The following is a 27,912-nucleotide window of genomic DNA, read 5'->3' on the forward strand; positions in this document are numbered from 1 at the left end:
TGTACTGATGTAATAAGTTACAAAAGTCATCTTAAATATTCTGGTTTGTAGTTTAGAAAGTTTATTTTGTTAAAAAAGTTGTGAGATTTTCTATATACTCTGCTGCAGTATGATATTTTTAAACTCCATCAATGAGTGTGAAAAATAAGATGCATTCACCAAATATTCATTGAAACAGTACAGGTCCTTCTTATGAAAAAACTGGCCACCCACTCAAAAGCTCTGAGGTGAGAATCTATTACTTATATAAAACTCTCATTATTGTACTTCTTTTTTTTTTTTTCCCTAAGTGGATGTTTTCTAAATTGTGGTTCCCACATGGTATGGAAGCAAGACCTGGTTGCACCTGAGACTGTGAACTAGGAAACTGCTACTACACAATAAGACTCGGCGGTTATTCTGATTGTCTACCATTTTGCCTTAGGTGGCATTTGTCTCAACCTCATTAACTTCCACTTCCAAAGAGAAACTTGAATCTCACCCAGCTTCTCTAACATAATGCTTTCTTAGACCAAACATATCATTGACATGCAGTACTGGGCTCAAGACAAAGCATTTCCTGATGCTGTAAGTGATATTTTATAGAATAGCTCATTTAGGGCAGTGGAAGTTCAAACCCTCACAAACTACTGCCTCTCTACAAAGCCTCCATCTCCCTAGACTTACACTGTAATTAACAGTGCTGCAAAAATTGTTGCCGTACCCTTCTCTTTCATGTATGTATAGAAAGAATAGCATGAATCTTCAAAGCAAATTTGTAATTGTGCATTTCTAGAAAAGGAGAAAAAGCATCCAGATTTAGACACGCTCTCATCCTCAGCATACCTTGATGACTAGTGCTAAAGATCAGAGGTTTTGCAACTCCACAGCAATGAAGTTCTTAAGAGTGAGTTAAGGTAGCAGGCAGGAGGGTAAACATAACTCCTAGTTGATTTAGTTTCTTTTATTTATGTAATGAATTTGCAAGTGTTCTTTTCCTAAAGAACAGTCTTCCTAGATGTCCTAGGTAGGACACTGGCAGGGAACATAGGGAACTCAATTCCCATAGGCCAGGTCAGTAATGAGAGGAAGTACCTCCTCACTAATGTAGACTTATTATTCACATGTTCAAAACATGAATACTCTTATGCTCTTCAACGTATTTTGCATTATTCCACACTCCACATCTCTTAGGCACTGCATGGCACATTGAATGGAGTATTCTTTCAGAAACAAACAAACAAATAGGAAAAGTAACAACAACAAAAGCAAAACAACACCTATTCCATGAGATCCTGCAGGATGCTCTGCTATCAGGATCACATAATCCAGTAACTTGCCTTTTATGACAGTATTTACCAACGAAGTCCTTCATCACTGACATTGATGTAAGTTCAGCAGTGTGCCCCTGTGATGTATGGGAAAGAGGAAATGCACCCTGGATCTACAAGCATGTATTGTTCAAGTGCACTGATGGACAGTAATTTATGGGACTGACTGCATGTTTGTCTTTCCCTTTCACCCAAACAGTAGCTGATACTGATAGTTCTGTCATGAAGGTGCCATATAAAAAATGAAATAGACGTGTTCCTGCAACGAGGTTTTTTGACAACCACATCATAGATATAAGTGCAAGCTACGCAGAACAACTGTCCAACATATGCATGGAAAGACTGAATGCTTTAATGTAAGTATGATAGTAGGAATGAGGCAGGAGCGGGTGATCCATGCTTCCTGGGAGAAGCCCTAGGTGGTTTTGTCAGGTACGGGTTCCTGGAGATCATATCATTTGCTACACCAGTGGATGTGTCACCCAGGGGACACTCCAGGCATTACCATCTGTAGAGTTAATATATCAAAGAATTTGTGCCTAGTATTTTGTGCCACTGGAAATACTGTGATAGAACAAGCCAAATAAAGATTTCAGAGTCAGCAAGTAAACAGCCCCAGGATTACTGTCTGAATTTACTTTGCATACATGTTCCATCCTGTGAATGGAAAAGGAGTCCTCTGATTTTTTTTATCCTTTTCAGATCTCATGAAATAAAATAGTGAACCTATTCATTTGTGTTTTCACTGCTCAGCCATGTCTAGAATGTGGGAAAGCACATCCATTATGGGACATATGAAGAAACAATGAAAAATAACTTCAAAATGATTTGCACCATTACAACAAGGAAACACTTAATGAAGGATGCTCTAATTTTTGCATTTTCTGTGTGTACCAAGCAAAACTTAGGCCCATTATACTTTGCTAAAATAAAATAAAATAAAATAAAAACACAAAGCAATCTAGTTTAAAAGCATTACCATCATTTCAAAGTAAAAATCTCTTCCCTGTATCTTTATAAACATCCAGTCAAGTTGGAACCCAAGGTTCATCTGGAAATTCCAAGGCTGTCAGAATTACAGTGTAAAAAGAAAATTTATAAAAAACAAAAGGCACTGGAGGTGTGTCTTTCTAGAGAAGCCATTAATTCCTGCAAGACTTTTTTCTTTAAATACTAACAAATAAACTCAAACATGTGGTCATCCAAGGTCATTAGACAGGAAAATAACATTACATTTCCTTGGAAGTACTTTAGAATTCATTAATAGAAGATGTGAGTTTTCCTTGCCTAACTTTTTCCAGCAGGCACAGAAAGGAGCCATGTGGTAGCGAAGGAGGAAAAACTTTCTACAACATTTACATTTACTACCAACCCCATCCCCTGTGTCATCTGGGTGAGTCTCAGGGCTGTCCCACTGATTTTCCCGTTGAAACTATATCAGAATATACAGGAAATCTTCTGTCTCCTTCCTCAGTCTACCAGAGGATTTAGCTATACAGCAACATGTAGCCAGAACAAAATTCCCACTTAGCCGCTTATGGAAGCCTCTAGGGCCCTCTGCTTTGCCAGCAAAGCACAAAGGGCTCTGAGTGGAGCTGAAGTTTCTGCTTGCAGGTTTTATAGAAACAGCTGTGGAAAGTTCCAAAATTAACTTCATATAATTAAAAGTCTCTCTCTCTCTCTCATTTGCTTTACAAATCTCCTGGAATGCAACACCATCCAAGTATTAGCTGTGCATCACTATCAGGCTGAAAGCTTGAGTAAACATGAAAATATCACAGATAAGCTAATTCTGACTCACAGCGGTCAAAAGTGAATTGAGATGTAACAGTGTCTGAGTGTGGCATGTTCTACTGATAAGGAAAAGCCTGTTCTGAGAAGGGCCTGCCGCTTCAATTTACTGATTTCCTTTTTCTACAGCACTGGCAAAAACAAGTGCATAAATGGCCTTTTTCTAATTTGTTCTGTGCTTTTGGAAAATGTCTTATGTCTTCATTGATTCAGGCGCGTGCAGTTTGTGGATCGTATTCTCGGTGCTGGCCAGCACTCTCCCATTTTCAGTGGTTTCTGTCATCCTACATCCCTCACTGCTAGCTAAGGTAACCCATCATTTCAACCCATGTTACCAACAAGGGATATAAAAATTTAAAAAAAAAAAATTAAAAGGAAATTAAATTGGAAGATATCTGCCTCGATCTCTGAGTACACTGGGATCATTAATGCCATCCATGCTAAACGAACATCTAAATCAGCTGCATCTTTATGGGACAAGTTCCTCTTCAATTTATACTCACATAGACCCAGATAAATTGCATGGAAATGAAGAGATTTATTGTGGAATTGCATCACAGCAAATGAGAAAAAGAATATACCCATTGTTTAAATTCCTCATAGTTTCAAGTGTGCAAATGAGTTCAGAAGAACCCTTTTTAAGCTTATGAACTGAATGGAAAAAATGACACAGAAAGATGAAGGTTTCTTAGGAAGCCTATGTAGCCACCAAAACCATAAACAGAATACTACTTGATTATAACTCTGAAAGTAGCACCCTTGGGAGAAGAAATCATAGCAAAAGGGAAACTCAGTCATCTAGTTGCCATTCTGCGTAATAGATTTTCTTTGTATTTAGTTCCACTTGGAAACAAGTTGTACTTTTTAGTTTACAACATGTAAAATGCATCATAAACTCAATAGTCTGTGAGTCAGGATTTTCTCTGGTTCTGTATAGCAACATGCATGATGAACTGGGAGCTACTCACTGGAAGTGAAGCTTTGTATACTTATATTCACAAAGTGTCATTTTTCTCTGTATGCTGGATAGCACCAGCATTCACTGACTTTTCATGATATGTTTAGTGAGGCAGAAGACTAACTGAATAACAAGCCTGGTATAATGATTGAAAGGGTGCAAGGATGGCAGGAGACGGGTGGAATGAAAGTCATTGCTACTGGAAGAGAGAAACTTATTTCACTGTGACAAGATACAAGAGGGAGAACTGGAGAACTTGTCTTGGTTTTCCAGCTCTCAGTCAGCTTATCATGAATAGAACCAAGTACAACCCTGAGCCATGGGATTCAACCACAAGGCTTTGATATTTACAGCCTTGATTTATCACCAGTTTCCTTTCTGCCCCTCCAGAGCGGCATGGAGAACAACATAAACAGTTCTGACTGAATTCTGCTCACCCAGCTTAACTTTCTGTCCCACCAGAGCAGAGTGGTTCCATCCTTCCTGACAAGGAGAACAATGCAAAACTCCCAGTACACCCATGAGCAAGCACAGATTGGTGGTTCATCCTGTGGCCATGGCCATAATATTATGGACACGTGGTGCTTCAGAAGAAATCAGTAGGGCCTGTGCATTAATTGGATCACTCTCTGCTAGCTGCTGTGGGCCAGCTCCTCTACCATCTCAGCACTGCACTGTAGACCAGACAGACACAACAGAAGTCCCGCACTGCTCTGAGCAGCTGATGGCTTTTCCCCAAAGCAGCAGCAGTCACAATATTTATGATGATGTACATGAAGAATAGAAAGCAAAACACTTCAGTTCCAGAGAATGCAGCTAAGGGAGTAAACTTCCAGAAGAGATGGGGAAATTTTCCTAAATTCATTTTCCAAAACATCCTGTCTAAAAAACAGTACAGTCACAATACAAATCCTACCCAGTCCCTAAAGAACAGACATGTGGCCCTATCAAGTTTGTTTCGAGGCACAGAAGCTACTCAGATTTGAAACAGTATAAAGACTTTGGAGGACTGCTGAACTGATTGGCTTTTTGCTTTTTAAAGAAATAGTTTTAATTCAGTTCAGGAAAAAACACGCTGTGTATTTCTTGAGCTCTCTTACAAGTTTTCCTTTTTATTCATTCAGGGCCTGGCAGGGATGTTAACCAACTCCCACAGTATTGCCAGCAGTCTCAGGATGCAGCATCATTAGCAACTACCACGGCTTCCAAGGTGTCTGCCATATTTGAAACAGGGCTTGGTTATGGACATTTATTTATAGAGCACTTTCATTCCAAATTCCCAAAACACCGACTACAAACGCTGTTCTGGTACTGACAGGAATCCCTTTGCTGGTCCCTGGGTTGTTAAACCTCTGCCAAGGCAGCAGCAGCTCTTAACGCAGAAGCTTTGTGCTGCAGTATGAGACAAGTGGGGAATAATAATGTATCTAACTAAATTATATGCGAATGTCAGTTAGGCAAAATAGCATTACCCAAATGAAATTTGGACAGATCCCTTGTGTTAACACTCCAGCTCTTGGCCAAAGCACCAAGGCACTTCTGAAGGTTGAGAGTGGGCAAGGACTCCATTTTACAGCTCATCCAAAAGTGCATATTTTTTGCATTAACTGATGGATTATATAATAATTACCTTTTTAGAGATGTATTGCAGCTCTGCATAATCCGAGTTTTTTTATTGTTAATGGTACCCATTTTTAAAATAAACTGCCAGTCACTGTTGCTTTGGCATTTCTTTTCCGTTTTGCTTTTCCCAAGTCTATGCAGTTTTAGTTCATTTAAATTCATGCAAGCACTATTTATTTCCTGTGTCTCTCTCAATAACAAGAATTTCTGGATAAGTCTGTCATCATGACAATAAAATCAAGGAAGATGTGGCAGGAAATTTTTTCAGAGAGGACATCTTAGATTTAAGGAAATACAGATTTTACACTCTGGTCTGCAGATGCCCATTGCAATTCAAGGACAATGAGCATGACCTGCTCATGGTAGATTTTGGCAAGTCACTCCTTTTTCTTTTTTTATTAGATTAGTACAGGTGAAAAAAATAATGTGAATGGCAAAATTTATTATATTCTATTGAAGCTCCAGGGGGAAGAATAATTATAAAGCCTCAATACAAGACTGACACCATCAGGCTACTACAGAATTTGCAGGTTTTATAAGACACATGAAACACCACTTTTATCACTGGAAAAATGGAACATTTCAGGTCCTGGTTCCATTTTGGAGTATTGATGAGCACCTGGGGATGTACCCTGCGGCAACTGGAGGAGCCAAAGTCTCCTTAACACTGCTGCTCCCAGGGCAGGAGATCTTATTTTATTACAACAGCACTGAAATATTACCAACTGGAAGTTGTCACACAGCATAATCCAATTCTTGCAAATGCCAGCTTGGAATTTTACATCTGCATGGTGAACCACTGCCATTTGTATTATCTTTGATGGAACCTGCAAACAGGTATGGTTGGTGGCAAGAATGCTCTTTGAAGAAACCTCAACATTTCTTCAAGTAAATCAACACAGTCAAACTAATGCACCTGAAGTGTACTGAAGCCAATGAAGTTGCTTGCTTTCCTAAACTGAAATGTTTGCATAAGCACTTCTGAACAACAATTTAAAATAGATATTTTACCAAATATTTACTAATATTTGCCTGAAGCACGTACTGAGCTTGGATTTACAACCAGAGAAATTCATTCCCTCAGTCATGAAAGAAAAATAAGACAATAACCAAAACTGCATTGCAACTGAATATTGGATAGCAGCAAATCATTTCTAACTTCTCTATCTGCTTTCTCCAGATTCTTATGATTTACTTATTTGCATTTATTTGGAGAAGGATTGCTCCTTCTTTGCACTTTTGTCCCAGTGAGTCAGAATGAATCAAAGCACAAGGACAGGAGAGGAACACGAAGCTTCTCTCTGAGTGGGGTTTGAAGTGGGTGAGAGTTACACACCACATACTCTTTTGTGGACACCTTACTGAGACATCATAGGAATGCTGCTCTCCCTGTCTGGATCAGCAAGGAAGTGAATTTAGTCCCCGCTGACTGATAAGGTTGGTATTTGCATTTTGGAGGAAGGTGTAGAAATATGTATTAAACAATAAAGCACATGACCCAAAGAAACCATCATTACAATTACACGGAGAAGCACTTGAAAGATATTACAAGCAGATGGAGAAATAGGATTTTCAAAAATACGAAGTTTCCTTAATAAGAACTCCATCTGGGATTTAAAGTGTGCAGCTTTTTTCTAGTTTCCATAGAGAACTATTTGCATATCTTAACATAATTCAGATTATTACCGTACTTTCATGGAATTTACTTGAGTGTTCAAACTCTTCCCAGAAAACAAAATTTCATTCCTCACACTGTGTATGAGTTTCACATTCGTGTGCTTCAATTTAAAGTCATTTGCAGTTTTTTCTTTCCCTTCCTCGTAATTCTGGAAACTGAACACAAGTGTAATGTAACAAAGAATTACGAAATCCCAAACATACTTTCTTCCCTAACAAGTGGACTTGTGGGAGCCTGATTCCCAAACACATCTTGGAAAACTGCCATTGCCAGAACTACAAACTGGAGCTATGTGAAGATCTGTGTTTCTACGGCTTTGTTGCCAAAAATGATCAAATAATAAAGTTTAAAGAACATTTTGACCCAAAATGAACTTTTCTCATTTCTTTCCTTGGAAAACCAGCAGTGTAAAAAATGTGAGGAACAAAAACCAAAGACATAGCCTTTTTTTGATGTTATGGATTTTTTAACTTTAACCTACTGCAAATACTTGCATTTGTTAACGTGCTAAAATAAAACAACTAGTTTGAATTAGGTTACCAGATAAAATAGAAGAGCTTCTAGTGGTATTTGTTCTTCCGTGTCCCATCCTTAAGGAACTTAGTGCTTCTGCCCGTAGCCCCATTACCAGCACTGCTGCAGCTCTGAGAGATGGAGTCAATACTGCTGCAGAGAGTTGTTTCCAAGGAGCACACTGCACTCCAGCATCACGCTCATCATGCTGGAGACAGACAGATCCTCTGTGTGAGGGAACCACTGGCATTCTGCACAGTACTTTCTTGCTGCATTTATGTTCAGTTTTCTAGTTTGTATCATAATGGGCTGGTAATCATTTATTAAAAATGCACACAAGCATTTCCACGAGTTCACACTCTGTTCTTATCACAGATGGACCCAAACTGTAAAATCTGGATCCTGAATTCAATGTTCTTTTGCTTTGATATGTCAGATGTAAGGTCTTGCCTTCACAGAAGCAAAGAAAAAAGAAAAAAGTGTTCTTACTTAGTAAACAAGGTAAAAGCCTAGCAAAGGCAAAGGAACTTATCATTGTAATTCAGCTTCCTTAAGGTCTTCAGCTCAATGTTTAATTTATTTGAAACTTATAAATTGCCCTGTTTTCAGTGGAATATTATTGTGCATTAATAGCTCTGAGTTAATGGTATGTTCCACTTATCATGTGATTAAGCTGCCAGCACATGGCATGTTGTCGAAGGCAGGACAACAGGATGACTGATATCACTCGGACCTCCTGTGCCTGGGTGAGAAGGAAGGAATTCTGCAGAAGATTCTGTATTTGGCCCTTTGGCATGCATGAAAGAAAAGCACCTAATTTTGTCTATGCTGATTTGCAGCCAGGGCCAGTAGTAAGAACATTTTTTCACACTATTATTTTTGGCTGGTCTGTGTATTGTGACATAAGTAAGGGAAAATGAAAACCAGACAATATGTAGCATTAATGAGATGATAATGAAGAAAACACTTTAATTTCAACATGCTCTTAATAGTTTTTCTGAGCCCAGAAGTGCTTGGAACAGGATGACCATGCTTTGCAATTCTGCCAGAGCACACTATACTGCCCAGGACCAGGACTGGAAAGGACTGAAAAGGACTGTTCTCACCAAAGATCCTTACAATTACATCCTTTCACTGAAGGTTTAATATTTGGTAGCTTCTGAGAAAGAAACATGTTTTAAAATGGAGTTGGAAGTAGATAAAATGATCGTGATGACATTATGCAGGAAAAGAACTCTAGTTTAAGGAACAGCACAGAAAACTTCAAAGAGCGGAGTCTGGGAGAACTCAAACCAAGTAGATAGATAATTAGACAGACAGACAGAAAGACAGATGGAAATGGTGTTCCATATGGCATCTCAGTAGACATCCCAATGGACCTGCTAGATCTAGCTGCTCTACTTCTGTTGTGCTTCAGTTACATTAGGAACTATTTCTATCACATTCTGACACGATGAAAGGGTTAAATATATATGCAATGAACAGTTAAAATTCACTGGATCACAAACATTGCAACTAAAGCCGTAATCTTTTGATTGCAGCGTCAGCTTTGCAATAGTACTTTGTAGCACAAAAAGTATCTATTTTCATTTCATAAGCATTTTTATTTGTCATGCATTTTATGTCTTTTGAAGTCCAGAAAGCCATTCAGCACAGCATGGTGTATCTCCAAACAATTTTTCCCTTAAAATTTTCTTTGGATATTCCTTGGAAGATTGTCATCGTAAAATTTCTGCTGTTCTGTGAGTTATCTTTTTTCTCTTTTCTGAATAGATGCATAGTAATATACCTCACCATATGCTTTAAGTACAGTGTTTAAACCAAACACAAACACACAATCTATTAAATGCCTCCAAAGCTTACCATATTAGACCATTTACGTTATGTTTAATTGACTCCTCTCATCCAAATGCCTCTGAAGCCAAAAGAGGCTGCACAAGTCCAGAAGAAATCTGAGGGAAGCCAAAGCCTACAGAAGATCAACAGAAAATTTCAAATTTTGAGACTTTGAACTCAAACTGCTGACAAAGACTGCAGAAAAAAAATCCTAAAAACTAGCTAATGGCTTTTCTAAGTAAACATCCTAGATATTTTTTATCACGCAACAAACATTTTTATATATTTAATCTTACTTTAACTTAAGTCTGACAGTAGAAATGTAATATTCTTCATACAAAAAATAAATAAATCTGAAAAAAAATTCTAAAGGAATGCACTAGCTAACATCTTTTAAAAAAACAATTGACTGAATATTGACCATCTGACACTGAGCATTGTCAAGATTGACTTCATACGAACACACCTTCTTTTTCTTGTTTTCATCTTTCAGTTGTGACTAAGTATAGAAGCAGTGCCACACTTATGCTGCCACACTTAATGTACTGACAGCTTTTCCATTTTAAATATCTGTTTTCAGGGATTTGTAACTCGTCACTGGAAGTCTCTTCCAGGCACAAACTTTTTGTAGTGCAAAGATCAAAAGATCACATTAAGCTTTTGTTTAAAAGAAAAACACGTAGTTTTATTTAAGCATAGCAAGCCAAAAGTTTAAAAAAAAAAAAGTCCATTGTGGCTTCACACTGGAAGAAGTGATAGTATATTATTACTAGTAAACATTAATATCTGTAGAGCATTAAACCGCTTTGCAGACAGCACAGAGACTGCATTCACTGTCAGAAGTTAAATGGTCTCAGTTCCTTGCAAGTGAAGATCACCAACCAGAGTTACAGAATTAACATTTTTCATTTAAATTTTGAATAAAAATTGATTTCAGAAAAGCTATGATTTTGTTCCTAGCAGCTTGCACATAGAAAAAATTATTTTCATCAAGGGAAATTGTGTGTAATAGAGATAAATAAGACAAAGGTTTATTTAAATGTTGAAAAGAATGAAAGACAGTAAATGAAGTTTGAGATTCAAAAGGATTAATTTGACCTGAAACATGTTATCTCAAACTTGTTATATAAATCAACCTGTGAAAAACACTCCTCCATGTTTGCAGATATATTCAGGTCTGTCATTTGCCAAGCTGGATCTGAAATACAAGGATACCTGCAAAAACAAAAACAGATAGCGATTAAATCCAGAGAAGCAAACTATCAATAAGGAATCTACCTGATTCGGTACCACTACATCTATGCGATTTGTTCACCAATATTTTTGTAAGGATTTTCTTCTATCATTTTTAAATATGTGCATTGTTCTTGATTTCATAGGCTATATGTAAAATAATAGATTATAAACTATTAAACCTGACAAAATTTTTTCTTCTCAGCATTTGTTTCATTTGTTAGATGGATTTTTTTTTTTTTTTTTTTTTTTGCATTCTGTCTCTAATTCTGGGAAGGATTTTTATTTATTTTTTTTCCCTAATCTATTTGACTTAATTCACCACTTTTCAAGATATGCCACATCTCAGATCATAGAATCATAGAATGGCTTGGGTTAGAAGGGATCTCAAGGATCATCAAGCTCCAAGCCCTCTGTTGTAGGAAGTGCCACCAACCTCTATATCTAAAGCCAGACCAGGCTGCCCAGGGCCCCATCCAACCTGTTCTTGAGTGATAGAACTAATGTGTATGAAGCCATAATATTGCTTCCACTGTAGGGCTACATAAGGAAAACATCTGTTTAGCATTCAGATAGTGCTAAAATCTCCTTCAGTTAAGTATCAGTCTCAACATGTAGTTGCACACCATCCTCAACAGGGGCTGGGTAAGCCTTTCAGTGGCTTTGTGTAATACAACTCACCATGACAATTTTGTCTCTTCAATGTTAAGTCAGAAAACATGGCAGTTGAGCAGTGCCCACTGGATGCACAGTCTGCCGTGCCAACCACACCAGCACAACCTGGCACTGGATTGATTCCATGCACAGAGGAGCTCTGCCCAGAATTGGCTTCAGGTGGCAGAAGAATGGGAGTTAGCTAGGAAGCCATATTCATTTATAACAAATGATAATTTATGAATCAAATTTTAAAATGCATGAAATTTTAGTGTTTAGGAAAAAGTGTTAACTCTAACAGATTCTAGGGGGAAAAAATGACATTTTATTCCAGCCAATTTTTAATTTCTATCTGGTTGACTCTTGTACAAAATATATGAAAATTCTTCATCCCACTGTAAATATAGGATCTGCTTTCTAGCTGCACACAATTTAATTCTACCACACCACTCTCCTGCCAAGGATACATGCATCTTTTGGATCAGTAGCAGTGCGAGGAACAAATCTAAACCATTCACTTGAAATAATAACAGTTATGGCCACTGAATATGCAGAACTTTTAATTTCAGTAACTCCATAAAAAAGTCTAAATCTGTACTCTCATACATTACAGTTCATTACACTTTTCCATATACCTTCTTTAAAGCGTAAATATTTAATTTTAGGACTCTGAAATAAGTGTTCAAATGTCCTGAGTTAAACTAGGCTGTTTATCACGAGAAGATTTCCACTCCTTCCTTCCTTCCCTCAAAAGTTGTTGCTCCTGTAGCCAGGCAATAGGATAATTGTCACAACCTGCACTCTGGTGCTTCAGCTTTAGACAAGGAATGAGATGGGAAAGCCCAGCTGGATGTAATACAAACACAGTAGCTGAATCCAAGCCTGAGCTCAGCCTGAGATCATCTCTGAAGTATTTAGGCTGAAATATTCTGAACATCTGTCATTTATTTTGTTTACAACAAGGAAGATCAAAGTTTCACCAGTGTGCAAGGCCCTTTATGGTGATAATGCATAAATGGTCTCTGTTGCTAATCCTTCTTGCTGCTATTTTCTATACTTTCTGTGCATATAATAGTGACTTCAAATGCAAATTAACTATAAATAGAAGACCCTTTTATCTCAAGAGTCATGGCATTCTCACAGAAACCCGCCGAAGTCAACAGAAGAAAATCTGCCACGGATTTTATTTAGTCTTCCTATTGTCCCTGTCATGTAAAATACATCTACCCTTCTTTAGGGTAGGGCACAAAATCATTTTCAGAAGAAAGTGGCCATAAGGGACTGCTGAGTGGCTACGGAACCTTCTCCAGTTTTACATTCCTACTTGCTACTACTTTAGCCCTGTCCTCTTTCAATCACTTGGCTTGCAGAAGGTGATATTCTGGAAATTAGGATCTAAAATGTGTCAAATGGGAGGTAGCATTTCAGGGTAAACCTCTGTTTTTTCTCATTTCCCATGGCAACTTTTCTTCCACAAATACCCATAAAAAAATACTGTTGTAACTAAAAACTGGGATCAGACTTCCTGAAATCAAGAGGCATGCTACCACTCTCCAGTACACCAGAGAGTATTTCTGTAATGCCATGAGGTGTCCTACTTAGTACTCAGCTGTACAGCTACAGCACACAAGGTAACATGAAGAATCACCATCTAATAAAGCATGCATGAATCAGGGACGCAGATACTTGCAAGTTTGCTTACAGCTAGGTGTTAATGCTTTCTTCTCTTTGCCTTCCTAGAAGAAATGCCTTGAATTGCCTTGAAGAAATCTCTGATGAAAAGATGAGGAGTTACAGAAAGTCTCTGGGAATATTGTCTCACTGGTGAGAAGCCTGGATCTCCAACCTGTTGATGTGGGAGCAACAAGCTAGCTTTGTGTTACTATTACAGGAAACATGTTTACAGTTTTGGAAGTGAAGAAGGCCCACTGTTTTACATTGGTTGAGTTGCATATCCCGATGCAACTGCTAATTTCTACTGTCTCAGTAGAAAAAGATGGAACAGTTCCCATAAAAGTCATCCAGATTAACTCTCTATCCAAAGGCAGGCTATGTGAAGAGATAATACCAACTTAACCAAAACTTTTTTCAACTGATTCAGTTAAAATCAACATAATTCCTTGTGCTTCTTTAAGAAATAAAAGTATTCAATTGGATGTGTATTAATTTTAGTCACTGGGACAGATTGATGAGTTCTTACAAATGGGAGCAAGTGCCAGTTTATATAAATCAATTTACAAGTTGATTAAAAATCTTTCTATTTTCACAGTGGAACTGAGAACAACAAATGTTGCCTTTTTTCTTGTATAGCTGTATTGACTGAAATGGTTGCAGTCACACAGCCCTGTTTACTGCAGATAAATCAAACAGCTTCTGTGCTCAGACAGTACCAAGGAGAAGTAGTATGGTGAGGACTTTGCTTAAAATTTTCCCACAAATTATGGCACAACTTTCTCACAAATCAAGAAATTGTTTCCCTTATCAAGTGAGAATATTATTTATGTATCATGTCAGGGGTTGTCTCAAACAGTTCAAAAGGCAAAAACAGGAAGAAGAGGAAAATGTATGGAAAATAAATATGGCTGATTGCTTTCTGGCATTTCAACTGTTATTACAATTATACTTTGTAATGTGTGTCTCATAGGTTTCACCGTGCTGCACACCAAAACGAAGATGTTCTCCTGTCCCAGCAAGTTTCAGTCTGTTTTTAGGTTTTAAACCAGTGAGAACACACAATAAGAAACCAAAATAAAGAGGGTAAAATTCTAGAGGAACATGTCATACAGACACACCTCAATTTCAGCTTGACTATAACAAGAACACCAATAACAAAAAATCAAAGATTAGAACTAACAATGTAAAATGTTGGAGTTTTCAACTCTGTAGTATCAGACGGGTTAATAAGCTTCATTAAAGCTTACTTTTCTGCTTTCATATTTTATTTCAAAAGGGCATATATTGTGCACATTGCTACCAATTAAATGGAATATTATAATGGTAAGGGAGAAAACTTAAAGTAATACAAATCTTGATGGCCTGTCCTTTACAACTGTGAATTGCCTGGTGTTCTTCTTTTCACACTTGTGCTGCATGGCATCCTATGGCTGTAGCTTATCTGATTACAGACTGTGTTGAATTACTTACTATTTTAGTTGAAAAAAAAAAAAAAAGGGTGAGAGGAATATAAAGATGATTGTGGGTTTGGTTAACTTAAAATACTATATTCAACTGGGACACCCACAGGACATGTCAGATTCAAATCTGTTCTTGGCATTTAAGTCTCCAGCATCCAGGAGGTTTTTCTTCAGGTATAAGGGCACAGGCCTCTTTTAATCACTTTTGTGGCATAGTGTATTTACAAACTTCTGAGAGAAAGGAAATCTGGTAACTGTTCAGAGTTATGGGAACAGAAATTTGGCCTAGAATGGGAAAAGCCCTCGGAACAGGCTGCCCAGGGAAGTGGTGGCATCACAGATCTTGGAAGTGTTCAAGGAAAGTGTAGATGTGGCACTTAAGGACATGGTATAGCGGGCATGGTGGTGATGGGTTGCTGGTGGGACTGGATGATCTTAGAGGCCTTTTCCAACCTTAGTGGTTCTACAGTTCTGTGAAAAAAAGGAAGGTGTCATGACCCTCTTAAAGTATCTTCCACTGTTACACTCATCTGCTCACCCTCCCTTGATTTCGTCAGGTTTTAGCCACTGTCTCTAACTCTGCATAGACCTGAAAGCTCTCTCCCTCGTGTTGTGTGTTGACAGGTGAGCCCCGCTGGGGCAGACAAGGACAGCAGACCCTTGCTCCTTGTGGTGCCCATTCTTCTATGTCCTCAGGTGTTCTGACACATCTATTCAGGAGCTGCTCAGGCTGAAAGTGCTCCAACAAGCATTCATCTTATCAAGAGACACAGATCAAGGGAAGCACAGAAATTTCCTGGGCAATTCCAGGAAATTCATGCACTCATCAGGGTTTTGTTTCTTCACCTGTAAAACTTAATACTTCTTTCTACATTTCTTTTTTTTCCTTTCCAAAGATTTCAGTCATACTTCAACATGTAAATATAAAGAAATATTTATACAGAAATATAAAGTCCTCTTAGCTTCAGAACCTCTTGGGTTTGCCCATCCTTGAGAAGACTCCTTCCCAAAGGGCCTCTGTACCAAAGTTCTGTATATGTATTTATGTATACAGTCTATGTACATGTACAGTACCGACCACAGCCTTGGCTTAGGAACCTTCAAAGCTGCTGTAATACCACTGTTAGATACAAATGTTAGAACAGTGTCCTCTATCAGAAAACATTTATTAACAGAGACGTACACAAAACTACACCACTAGGAACAAAGAATGCTGGTTATGCGCTCAGGTAGAAAGGCTGTAATGATGGTGATCCATGATTGTAGAGCACATTGTTAGTAAACTTAGTCTAAAACATACACAAGAAGCTATGCCTCCAGCCAGCACAAAATTAAACCAACTTTGTTGCTCATTTTGTTTTGTGGGTATTTCTGTTGTTGTTGTTTTTTGCTTTGACTCAGGTTACAATGGTTACTAAATGCCATCATAGGATCAAAATTATTTAGACAAATTTATGAAACAATAATCCATAAAAGATTATTACAGAAACAATATGTTTGCCTCCAGATACCACTGGCTGAATGGTAGAACATATCTGAAATTTATCACTGAATATGTATCTTGTCCCTATACTTTTCCTCAGACATTTCTGTGACACTGCAGGGATGAAGGAATGCTGCTAAGGTGTAATGAAGACCTTCAGGTGTTATAACAGCAAGATCAGTGGGATTGGCAATCAGCTTAATACTCTGTGGGATCTCCCAACAGTCTGTGTCAAAGAGATCTGGTATGGTCTTCAGATCACCAGCTGAACATCATTCAGGAATTTGAGCTATGCTGTGAAGGAGGAAGAAAGGAGAGCCTCCAAAGCTCACTTAGCTGCTGTAAAGCTAAATGTGACCTTACTGGAAGAGGACTGGACACAGAAGGCTGTATCAAGTGGGGGTTTCTGGGGCAGGAAACAGGGCAGAAGCCATCATGCAATGTCTGTGTCTTCTGCTTTACCTCTTCTCTGACTCCAGGTAGTTTCCCATGTTGTTTATTCTCACTGCAGTGCGTTGTTCTCACAAACAGAATCATGGAGTCACGGGAATGTACACATTTGCATGTGAGAACACAGGTGCATGTGCATGCTTGTATTTAGGGATGTAACGTCTGCACACCATCAGGAGTCAGTGTGCTACTTTGATACCCCTTTGCACACACAGCCTGTCGCACCGAGGCTATGACAAACTGGGAACTCATAAAGCATGCTATGTGAGCATTTGTCATACTACCATGAAAACTGCATGCTTGTAGCCTGTCTATATTTATTTATTAAGTTAACATTTCTCACAGAGGTCTTAAATCATCCTAAATGAAACATTTGAATAAAAATGCCTGAGAACTGTCAGTATGCAGCTCCACTCCAGCCTTCACAGTACAGATGCTTGCAGTCTGGTGTGTTATAACTTGCTTTTATTTTCAAATAGTGCATTTGTCAACATTTCAGAGCTATCCAACCTCCATCAGGACACAATGACAGCTGATCACTGGTTTTAAATAGCTGCCTGATATTTGGAAATACAGCTTTTTAAGTGTCCATGAATATCTCCATGATTCATTCAAAGGTGAAATAAGGAAGGCAGCTATTCTTCTCTGATGCGTGGTGGTTATGAAGATGATCTATTTCTAAATATCTCTGATTAGTCAAATTGTAAAGCAAGGAAGAACAGCTAATGAGTGACCACTGCATAATTATATAGGAATATACCAACATACATCCAGTGAGACATGAAGATGTCCTTCATTATTGTTCTCTATAAGCTGACACTGAAGTGTCTATAAAACCATCAAATAGCATTGGCAGGACAACAGATCTCATCTTCTTCTCCATTCTGTGGCATGTAACCAAGAACTAAGAGGAGCTGTGCTGGCCTACAGCAGCAAGACTTGAGTGCAGCAGAGCACTCTGTCAGTTTATTGAGGCACTCAGAGGCAGAGCTGCCACGTAGCCAACCCAAGTAGCCAGAGTGCCCAAGCTGTACAGTGATGGTAGCTCTGGACCCAAGATAGAAACAGAATTCCTTTGGAATAAGAGCAGTGCTCACAGAAATATACTGTCTGTATCAAATCAACACCTGTGATTAGTACTGCATCTTGTTTTGCATACACAGCTTTCACTCCAAAACACCTCAGGGCTCTCTTGAACAAATACCATTGCAGAATGTGCATGTGCTTCAGTGGTGGTAGACTAAAACCCAAGAATCAGAAATGAAATGCTGGCAATTGATGTTTATCTTATTGCTTGCTGTTCCCTACCAGATCTACTGTACAACTACTTGCCTTGCTATTATCACAGTATTTTTTTTTTAGTTCTACATAATTATTTCTGTGCTTAGACAATTTTTTTACAATAAATAATTTATAAAGCTCAAGAATACCTCTCCTATCATAGGGAAGAGAAATAAACCTGAACAAGAAAGAATGGAAAACTCAATGAGTTTACACCACTCTTCCTCAGCTGGAGTAGAAGGTGATTATCTCCATGACTATGAATGAATTTTTATGAAAAGATTCATCTTAAACATTCCCTTAGTTGCTCTTCAAATCCTTTGAAGATTAACAACTGTTTAGAGAACATTTATATATGTTAGGATGTAGACAGGTCCATGGAAAATCCTACCTGAAAATGAAACCTCCTTTGAGTTCATGCATCTCTACAAGGTATCAGACTTGATTTACTCCAGTGGTGCTTCTCCATCTGCCTACCCATGATATAGAGTTGTTTTACCTACAAGTCCTTGGAGCCAGTATAAATCTTCTCTCACACTGGAAATTCAAGTGGCTATACTTGCCGTGGGGCCCCAGAGCCAAACGGAAGCTGTGGCAGCAGCCTTGGTAATGAGGGCCAAGAAACCACTAGGAGATTCCAAAGCTGGGGAAGAAATATCATGGACAGATCCTTCCCTTTTCTCACGACCCAACTTCAGGAGATGAGAGCAGAAATCCTCCTGTTATATGCCCCAGAATGAGAGGCAGCAAAGGTCATATTTAAAATTACACATATACTGACCAAAGGAAATAATATGTTCAGTCATCTGCAAAGGAACAAGGAAAGATGATACCAATTTCTCATTACACTGCTCCTTATTCTGGCATCTTACTCTCACTGCAAACACCCTTTGTGACACAGCTCCTTCTTGGCTTTCATCTCCTATTTGTCCTGTGCCATCTCTAGCCAAAATACACCTGTTTTCCCAAACACTCAACACCTCCTTTCATGCCAAACAATTTGCCAACCTATTGCTCTCATCCCATTCATACATTTTCAAATTACCACTCTTGTCACTTTCATAGAATCATAGAATTGCTCAGGTTGGAAAAGACCTTAAAGATCATCAACCCAACCATACTACCCTAACTCTAACAACCCTCTGCTAAATCATGTCCCTGAGCACCACATCCAAACGGATGAGAAGCGACCAGTGAGAAGGTTTTCTCCTTGCCAAGGAGCAGATAGTAGTCCACAGAATAAAATTCTTGCTGTGCTCCCATCAGTCTTGCATGTTGCTTGTTGAATAGATTAATCACTTTCTTCATTAGTTGTAGTTTGGAAATGGCTACTTTGCCATGCAGTGAACACAAGGCCTATTAGGCAGGCCTAATCTGCACCTACGTTGACCTAGATTGAAGACAGATGCAGACAACATATCAAAGCTCTGCTATTTATGAGTCCAGTGTCTAAGGCACGAGCCACAGATTCTTGACTACCTATGCATATGCAAGGATGTCAAACACAGCAGTGTCACCCGGAGGTATCCAAGCACATTCCAAACAACTTGTCTCAGGTTCAACTGTCCATGCAGTTACCTGGACCAACTTGCATTACTCCTCATCAGCTGGCATTGATACCTGCTACACAGCTACGTCTTAACAGTGTTACACAAATGTATTTTCTCCTGGACATTTTCTGCCCCCTCTTCAGTAGTGGCTAAGGAGCATAGCACACGGGTTTCAGCCACAGCCAGTTGTGTAACACGAATTCAGACGGTCAAGTGGCCTTTGTAAAGCAATGCTTTGAACTCCTTCCCAGTTTTCCCTCTGAAAAATTAGGACAGAGGTATTCTCTCCTTAGAAAGGATATTATGAGAGAAAATAGTGAATGCTGTGAAGTTCAAATGAAGACATTTGCATAATTGGATCATGCACCTATCCTTGATGCATTATTAGAAATTATGTCATGCACTTGTGATTTGTTAGGAACAACTGTTTTCTTATTGCTATGTCTACCTTCCTATAAAATTATATAGGAGTTAAAACCCTTCCATGTTGCAGTAGGCCAGATCTTTTATTTCTACTTTCTGTGCCAAGGTTAATTATTTTTGAAGAAGCTTCCATAAATTGCTCAATTTACCCCTAAGTTCTGTCAAGGTAAAAAAATATTTTATTTCTCCATTTTTAAAAATTATAGGTGTAATATATCCATTACAATCAATCAGAATGTCTCTTGCAAAAGCCACAAAACGCAACACATATCCTTCACAGCTACTTCTACTTTGCACATATGAACACGGCCCTTAAGTTAAAGAGTTTAATTCCATGTAACTTGTGTACAAGTGAGGCCCATCCCCAGAAACCAATCACTGTACCAACACTGTAATTAGTTACCTCACACTATCCAGATGAAACCCAAGACAGCAGAAGGAATGAGTGATAGAGATAAAACTGTTCTCATGTCAAAGGCTTTGAGTTGCCAATGTTGCCAGTAGAAGAAAAAAGTTATACTAAGAAGCATATTTCATGAACACTGCTTAAAACAGACACTATGACAGTTAGTGGTGATACAGAGGTGAGAAGCAGCACAGCATATACTGAGAATTTAACTTCCCTGTACAACAAAAACATGAGCATATTACAAATAAGCCTAGCAAAGAGCAAGTGAGATAATTAAGAATTAGAATCTGTCCTGACAAATGTGAAGAGGCAGAGAAAGCTGGGATTTTTTGTCCAGAGAAGAAAAGGCTCAGCGATGATCTTATCACTGTGTAGAAATACTAAAAAGGAAGTAAAGAAAATGGAGCCAGGTGCTTTTGGGTGGTGCTCAGTAGTGCAAGAGCCAAGGCAACAAACTGGAATTTCCATCTGAATATAATGAAAAACTTATTTACTGTGAGAATTTTCAAATGCTGGAACATGTCACCTAGAGAGACTGTGGTACCTCCTGGAGATATTCAAAATCCACTTCAATATGATCCCGAGCACTTTTCTTTAAGGAACTGTCTTTAGAGCAAGGGAGGTGAGTTAGATGATCTCCTGAGGTCCCTTTCAACCTCGAGCTGTCTGTGATGTTGTGGTTTCCTTCTTCCATACAGTCTCCTAGAGATTTCCATGCTGAATATCTTAAATAAGAGCTTCCCATCAAGGCAAATCAGATCAAAGTACCCAGTAGATTTTTAAAGGTAGGGTTTAAAATTTCTTGCAAAAAGTTAGCCCTGTATCAACAAACAAGAAAAAAGGAACTCCTTGTTTGTACCAGGATTACTAGGTATTAGAAAGTCTGAATGTACACAGCAGCTTCCACTTTTTAGATTTAAAAAATCTATACCATTTTCATGCCCATTAAGTGCTGGTGAAATCACTAATTTGAATGCGGTTGTGACAGAAGAAGAGAGCCTCTATAAAATTACTTTATGTCTTTTAAGGGGATGGTAAATCATACCTTCTAAATATACTAGATCTATGCTAACATGCATTACTGGTGAGCCAGTGTAAAAGAGGACATCTCCTGCAAGACATGGTCAAGGTTTTATTCCATCTTGCAAAGAGGTCATTATCCATAAGATCCTAACAGCAGATGGTCTCATTTACTGGGGGAATTTCAAACTTCATTTCATTAGTGATCACAAATTGCCACTGTTCATAACAAACTCAAGGCTCGAGGAGACCTTGCAGCACAGAAGCATGAAATGTTGCATTACATAAATAAAAGAGGTTCCAGAAAGATTCACAGTAACATCTCCAGTTCCGAACTGGATTCAGTGACTGACATCAGCATATTATTTGTGAGAATACTGAGTGCTGTTTCATTTGTCATTATTCATAAAGGAATATTTTTAACTTTCCACATTTGAAGAGTTGTGATTTTCTTTTCTCTCCGAGCCATTCAAGGAAGGACAGGTCTGTCTACTTCATATTTTCAAATAATAATTAGATCTGCTGTCTCTCATCTTAAGCTTGTTAATTCTCTCCGAAACCTTCATCATTACTAGATCTGTGTGATACTGATCATCTAGATACTTTTGCAAAGTTGACATTCTGATTTGGAATTGATGCTAATGAATTTTAGAAGTGGAATTTAACACCAGATTAAGACAATTAGGTCTTATTGTGAAAGTGATTGAAGTAATCAGCAAATACTCATAAGTGTCTTGTGCTACTTTAGATACTTCGGTATTCTAAATCACTGAGGTATCCTCAAAGGCCAAGCATTTGATGTTGAATTTGCAAAAGTCTTGGAATGCTTTTGGAACAGCAGTGAGAGACCAGATGCTGTATCCCACCACCTGTAAAATGACACTTAGACATCTGCTTTTAAATCACAGAATCTGTGCGAGTCTAATGTAAGATGATGCCAAATTAAACTTTTTAAGTAACTAACTTTTTGAAAAAAGTAAGATGAACTTCATTTCTACCAGTTTTGAAAGTGTGTTTTTTCCACATGTTCTTATAATGTTGCACTCATTACACATAGAAGGGTTGCTCTGAAAGTAATGCCTCTTATTTTATAATATTGGCTCATGATATCAGAGGTGGATGTTAGTGGTATGGCAGTAGAGGCTGAATCATCCCACCAATATTCTGTTACACCCTGTTGTCATGTGACAGATGGCAGCAGAGGGACAGTCTGATAAAATGATGTCTGGTATGGAAGTGCATGTGAAGCAAAAGTGTGTCATTGAATACCTGTGTGTGGAGAAAACTGCACCCACGGATGCTTGCTGAACAGACTAAACAGTGGATATGAGCACACTGAGGGAATGGGTGGTGAGTTTCAGCTGTAGTGACGGTGACAGTGGATCACCTCCGCTCATATTGATATTTACTGGTGCAGCACGAAGGATATGTTCATTGCTGCTGAAAATAGTTAATGGTGGTGACTGTTGAAAAAGAGTATTTTGTAGATTAGAATTTGCCTTATCAAATCATGTTATTGTGTTCTTTGTATCCGTTGTAGTTTCCATGGAAATAAATAAGATGCATTACTTTTGGAGCAACCACTTCTCTGTTTTTAGCTATCAGTGATCTGCTTTTCTCAAATGTTAAGGCAGAGTACAAGATCACAGCCATTAGATTCACAGCCATTAAACATACACACCCCATTTGTGCCTTCACCATTAATAGGAGGCCCAATACATGTCCAAGTCCCCAGATAGCTTTATTCAGATCAGCCACTGTGCTTTGAAAAATGGACAGCAATGCTATCTTGGCTCTGGACTCATCCCAGCTGCTCTTCAGCATCATGGCTTTCCTCCTACTTAGTGACCACTGCATGAATGTGCAGGATCAAGCTGACCAGTGGCACCTGGCACTGTAATTATGGAGCAGAAGGAAGACTGCTGCTCAGATCTAAAATACATGTTTTACAGCATGACAGATTTATCAGATTTGGCTGATATAATTGATGTTTTAGGGAACTAAAAAATAAACAGCCAGATATGCAAAATCAATTCATTCTATTCTATAAGAACATTCTGCTAGCATGATTTTGTGCCTGACAGTTATGTTCTCACCTGACTCTGTATTTGGTTCAGCCCTTTCCCCCCTAGCCCAGCCCTTCACAATTACCAGCTATAGTAATTGGCCTTTGAAGTGTACCTAGTAAATTACTAATATGGGGCTTGTCTATCTATCTCTGCAGAACTCATCACAGGTAATTTAGAGAGGCATGGGAACCAAGCAATCTCTTGTCTTTCAACAGTGATCTGATTTGACTGCAACACTGCAATATTGCCCACAACATGACATTTATACCTAAAGAGAAAATTTATTTATCTTTATTGAACTATTTTACTATAAAAAGTGCATGCAGGAGAATTTATATACTCTGATATTCTTTATACTTTTGACTTTCAACCTGTGAAAAGCCCTGTTGTAAATAAATTCCTAGGTTCCTACACTTTTCCTTTTGCCACAGCCTCACTAAGGCTGTGAAGACTTTCATACATTTGCCTAAGCCAAAAGGCACGCTGACTGGAGCATACCTATGAAGAATGCTTGAACAAAAAATGTCCTTTCCAGTGCCTCTGAAATCATCCAGACATTCTTTAGCAACTTGGTACTTCACTGACAGACAGGGGAGGAGTTTTGTGTGAGGCTCAAGGTCACAAAGCACCTTACAGGTGGCAACCAAAATCAAGTACAGTCAAATCCAAACAAATTCTATGAACAGGAGAGCAGCAGGCACTCAGAATCAATCTCCATTAATTGGTAGAATCTGACCATGAAAGAATCTGTTCTATGTGTATGTGTGCAGATGTGTGTCTGTGCAGATACAAAAACTGACAGCTTGCCTTTTGTGGCAGTCTGAAGTCCAACAGGGAAAATGAGGATATTGAAACCAATCTGCCCTGCAGTCACTTTGGTTCTTTTGTAGGTTTATTTGGTTATTTTATTTTTTTATTTTCATTTTAAATCAATAAGATCAGTCAGGTGCAACAAGCAAGAAACCATCCCAAACAATACTCACAGCCCAGAACAAATCTGTAACCAAACAGCAGACAAAACACATCAATAAAAAAAATATATAAATAAGTGAAAAATGAGAAGTGGTACACGTTGCTTCGTGTTGATATGAGTCGAATGGGGGTGTGTATAGCACAGGCCATAAAGCACTTAATCACCTGTTCAAGGCCTGTGGCTGAAACTATTTTTACCATATCCTGGTTACTCAGAAGCCTTTATGTTGTGCAGGTTGCCACAAGCTTAAAGCAACCACCACGCTTGATGCTTTTCACTGTTAGAGAAAAGGGCACTACTTGGGACTCTCTAAAACCAAAACGAGTAGTGCATTTCCAGCTGGCTTCAAGAGCCCCAGGCATGGTCTACACACTGGAGTTTTCACTCTCCTCCTACCTGGGGTGATTGACCTAAATCACAAACAGTATTTAAGTTGTCAAGCCACCTCTCAGAAACGTGGGGTTAGCACAGGAAGCCACAAAAGCCCTGTCTTTTTCTTACTGTGGTTGAACTACAGCACTTGCTTCCTTTCTCCTGACAAATCCTTAGAAATTGGAGCTCAAGGGATTCCCTCTCCTATTGCTTTTAAGAGAACTGTTTCCAGGCTGTCCTCATTTTCCCCTTCCTGGACTTGGTGCTATCTGTAATGACTCTATGATGTTTTGTTTTTTTCCAACAATTTTTTTTTTCTTTTGCATAAAGGGATTTCCAGCTCATTTTCTTATATCATCTGGTTTCTCAGAAACCACTAAATCAGCTTGATGATTTCTGCAGGCCAGCTCCATGCCAACTTCTGACTCAGTTGCATTACAGTCCATGTTCCCATGGTCATATCAGACCTTTTGAAAGCTACAGAGTCTGACACTGTGGACCAAACTCAACAGAAGCTGAGATAAAGAAGGCTTCAAGTTAATTTTTATGAATAAACAAATCTCCAGTATGCCCTGGGGAGCATGGAGGATGCTTTAGGAGCCTAACTCTTTGCTAACTGAGACTTGGAGAGTCAACTGCCACAAGCTCTAAAGACATTCTGGTGAAGACACATGATGGTTCACAGAGCTGGAAGCTTATTTCGAGCTAATCAGCATGTTTCTCTGTATTGTTTACACTTGAAATACACATACACACACAGAATGATTACAAAGAGCAAGAGAGAGTTATATTCAAATTAATTGGTCACTGGGACATTCCTAAGTGACTGTACTAACTCTACGAACTGGACTACTAAAGAAATTTTCAAGGTACTTTAGAGCTTTGGGTAGTTTCAACCAGGTGTATCTCAAATCTATTGGAATACCTATTTACACTTTTTCAACAATTGTTTGAATAAATATCAGAAGATGCTTATCATTGTACAAGGGATTGCTATATTTAAAAGTACCTAGATAACATACACATATTTTAAGATTTTTTTTCATTAAATAACTTTTTTTATGATCTAAAGAAGTATCACCAAATGGGCTTCTTGTGCAGTTAGGCATGTGTATGAATCTATGAATTTTGGTTTAATTGAATTGGGGGTTGGAGATATGTATAGATTAAACTGTTCTCTGACTGGATTTCATTTTCTTACGTGAATTCCTACCTGGATTCCTGGTGAAACCAGTTGTCTCATTCCAAGCATATCACTCAAGCAATTGTGAATATCTAGAATAAGATACACATGAGCACAAAGGCTGGTGGGAATCTTGGGACTACTATTGCCCTGCTGAAAGTTTGGTCAGATGTTGGCATGTCCGTGGCAGCTTTCCCTCAGTCAGCCTCACACACAGTGAGGCAACCAGCAACACTGTTCCTCCTTCCTCCTACAGCTTCTAACTGGGTGAAGGGCACAGGCACAACCTGCTCACTGCTGTGTTAGACTTCTCCAGACACAGGCCAGATCTGGCAACAAAGCACTAAACAAATGAGTATCGGGAACAGAAAGTCCATGCTTTAAAGCTCCTAAACCCAGCTTTTCCAGCACAGAGTTGTAGTCCCCTCTAGTGGCTGTATGACATCATGGAAACCGCACCAGCATTTCCAGAGGACTAAGGGGAAGATCCTCGCAGATACATGCGACTCAGAAAATCAACAGATATACAACACGCAAGTATACACTGTACAGAAATAGATTAAGAAATATTCAGCTAGGAATATATGCATTGTAGGCCAGAAGTCCAGGCTTTTTAGGACAAAACTCACCATGTTTTATATCTTTGTATGTAGATGTATACTTAGGCATACATACATGATCAATCCCATTGTTGTTTGCTTTGTGTTTAACACAGTGCTAGATAGCTTTTCCTTTTTAATTTAGGCACTTGCTGCTCATAGACAAGCAGGAGCCAGAAAGAGTTTAGTAAAGATAAACATCATATTCCCTAACATTTTTTGCGACATGAAAGGAAAAGCACTCCAATAACAGGATATAGTTTTCTTCCAATGGGAAATACCAGGGAAACTCCCACCTTCTCTCAGTAAAACTGAGCAGTTTTCCAGCCAAAAGCTAAAAATGACCTGCTGAGCCAGTGGTACATTCAGCAAGGAAAAGGGCACTGGTGTGGCCCACAGTAGGTATTTTAAGCATGTGTTTGTGCATGGTGGAATGCCAGGGGAACTCATTGGCCTGGAATCTGCACCTTTCCTGGATGCCATCAGTTCCTGATACACAGCTGCCAAAATGTTCAAGGACAATACGTCACTGCAGGTTTTCCAACACTGCTCTCAGTAAGTGGTTCTCAGGTCAAAACCACATCAATTTAAAGGAATGAGGAATGGGTGCACAGACGCTTACTGTCCTCATAGCTGAGTAAAGAAAAGAAGCAGTGGGAAATTAAACTAGGAAACTGAGAAGTCAAGAATATGATTTGTGTCTATACAGTGACTTTGCACCAAAATAAAAGGTATACAAGTTGGACATCTCCATCAAGTCAAAAAATGTGCCAGTGTTTTGTGCTTGTGTTTCCTTACACTTAAATGGCCTTCATGCCTTGTTAATGTAAAACCTAGGCAGCTGCTCCATTTCACATTTATGAGATATACACTTACAATACCACCAAATGAGATATGTTCTGCAGAATTCTTCTCTGTCTCTATAATAGGATCCATTGCTCACATCTATTGCATTACACACCAAAAATATAGCTCACAGCTACTACCCACATTCTGAGTAAATCAGACAAAAGAGGAACAATAGAGGAGGCAGACAGAAATAGAAATCACAGGTAATGTCTTACGATATTAAGAAGAAATGTTTCTATTCAGTCATGGGAAAGCATGTTTTAAAAGAGTACAATTAGGGGTGATTTGAGACATCATAATGCAACAATGTAAAGGATTACTTTTATTAAGACTTCTGTAAAAGTGTTGGCATTGTCTTTCCTTTCATGATCTCATCCTATTTTTAGCAAGATGCGTATTTCATTTAGTGCTCTCAGGTTGGATGGGATAGAGAGAGGTGAGGAAAAGCGTGTTTTTCCAAAACAGTTGTAAGCTTTCAAAGAAAAAAAATATGTTTCTGGACTGAATTGAATCCTAAAATA

Source organism: Tetrao urogallus, assembly GCF_951394365.1.
Source record: "Tetrao urogallus genome assembly, chromosome: 1".
Classification (NCBI taxonomy): domain Eukaryota; kingdom Metazoa; phylum Chordata; class Aves; order Galliformes; family Phasianidae; genus Tetrao; species Tetrao urogallus.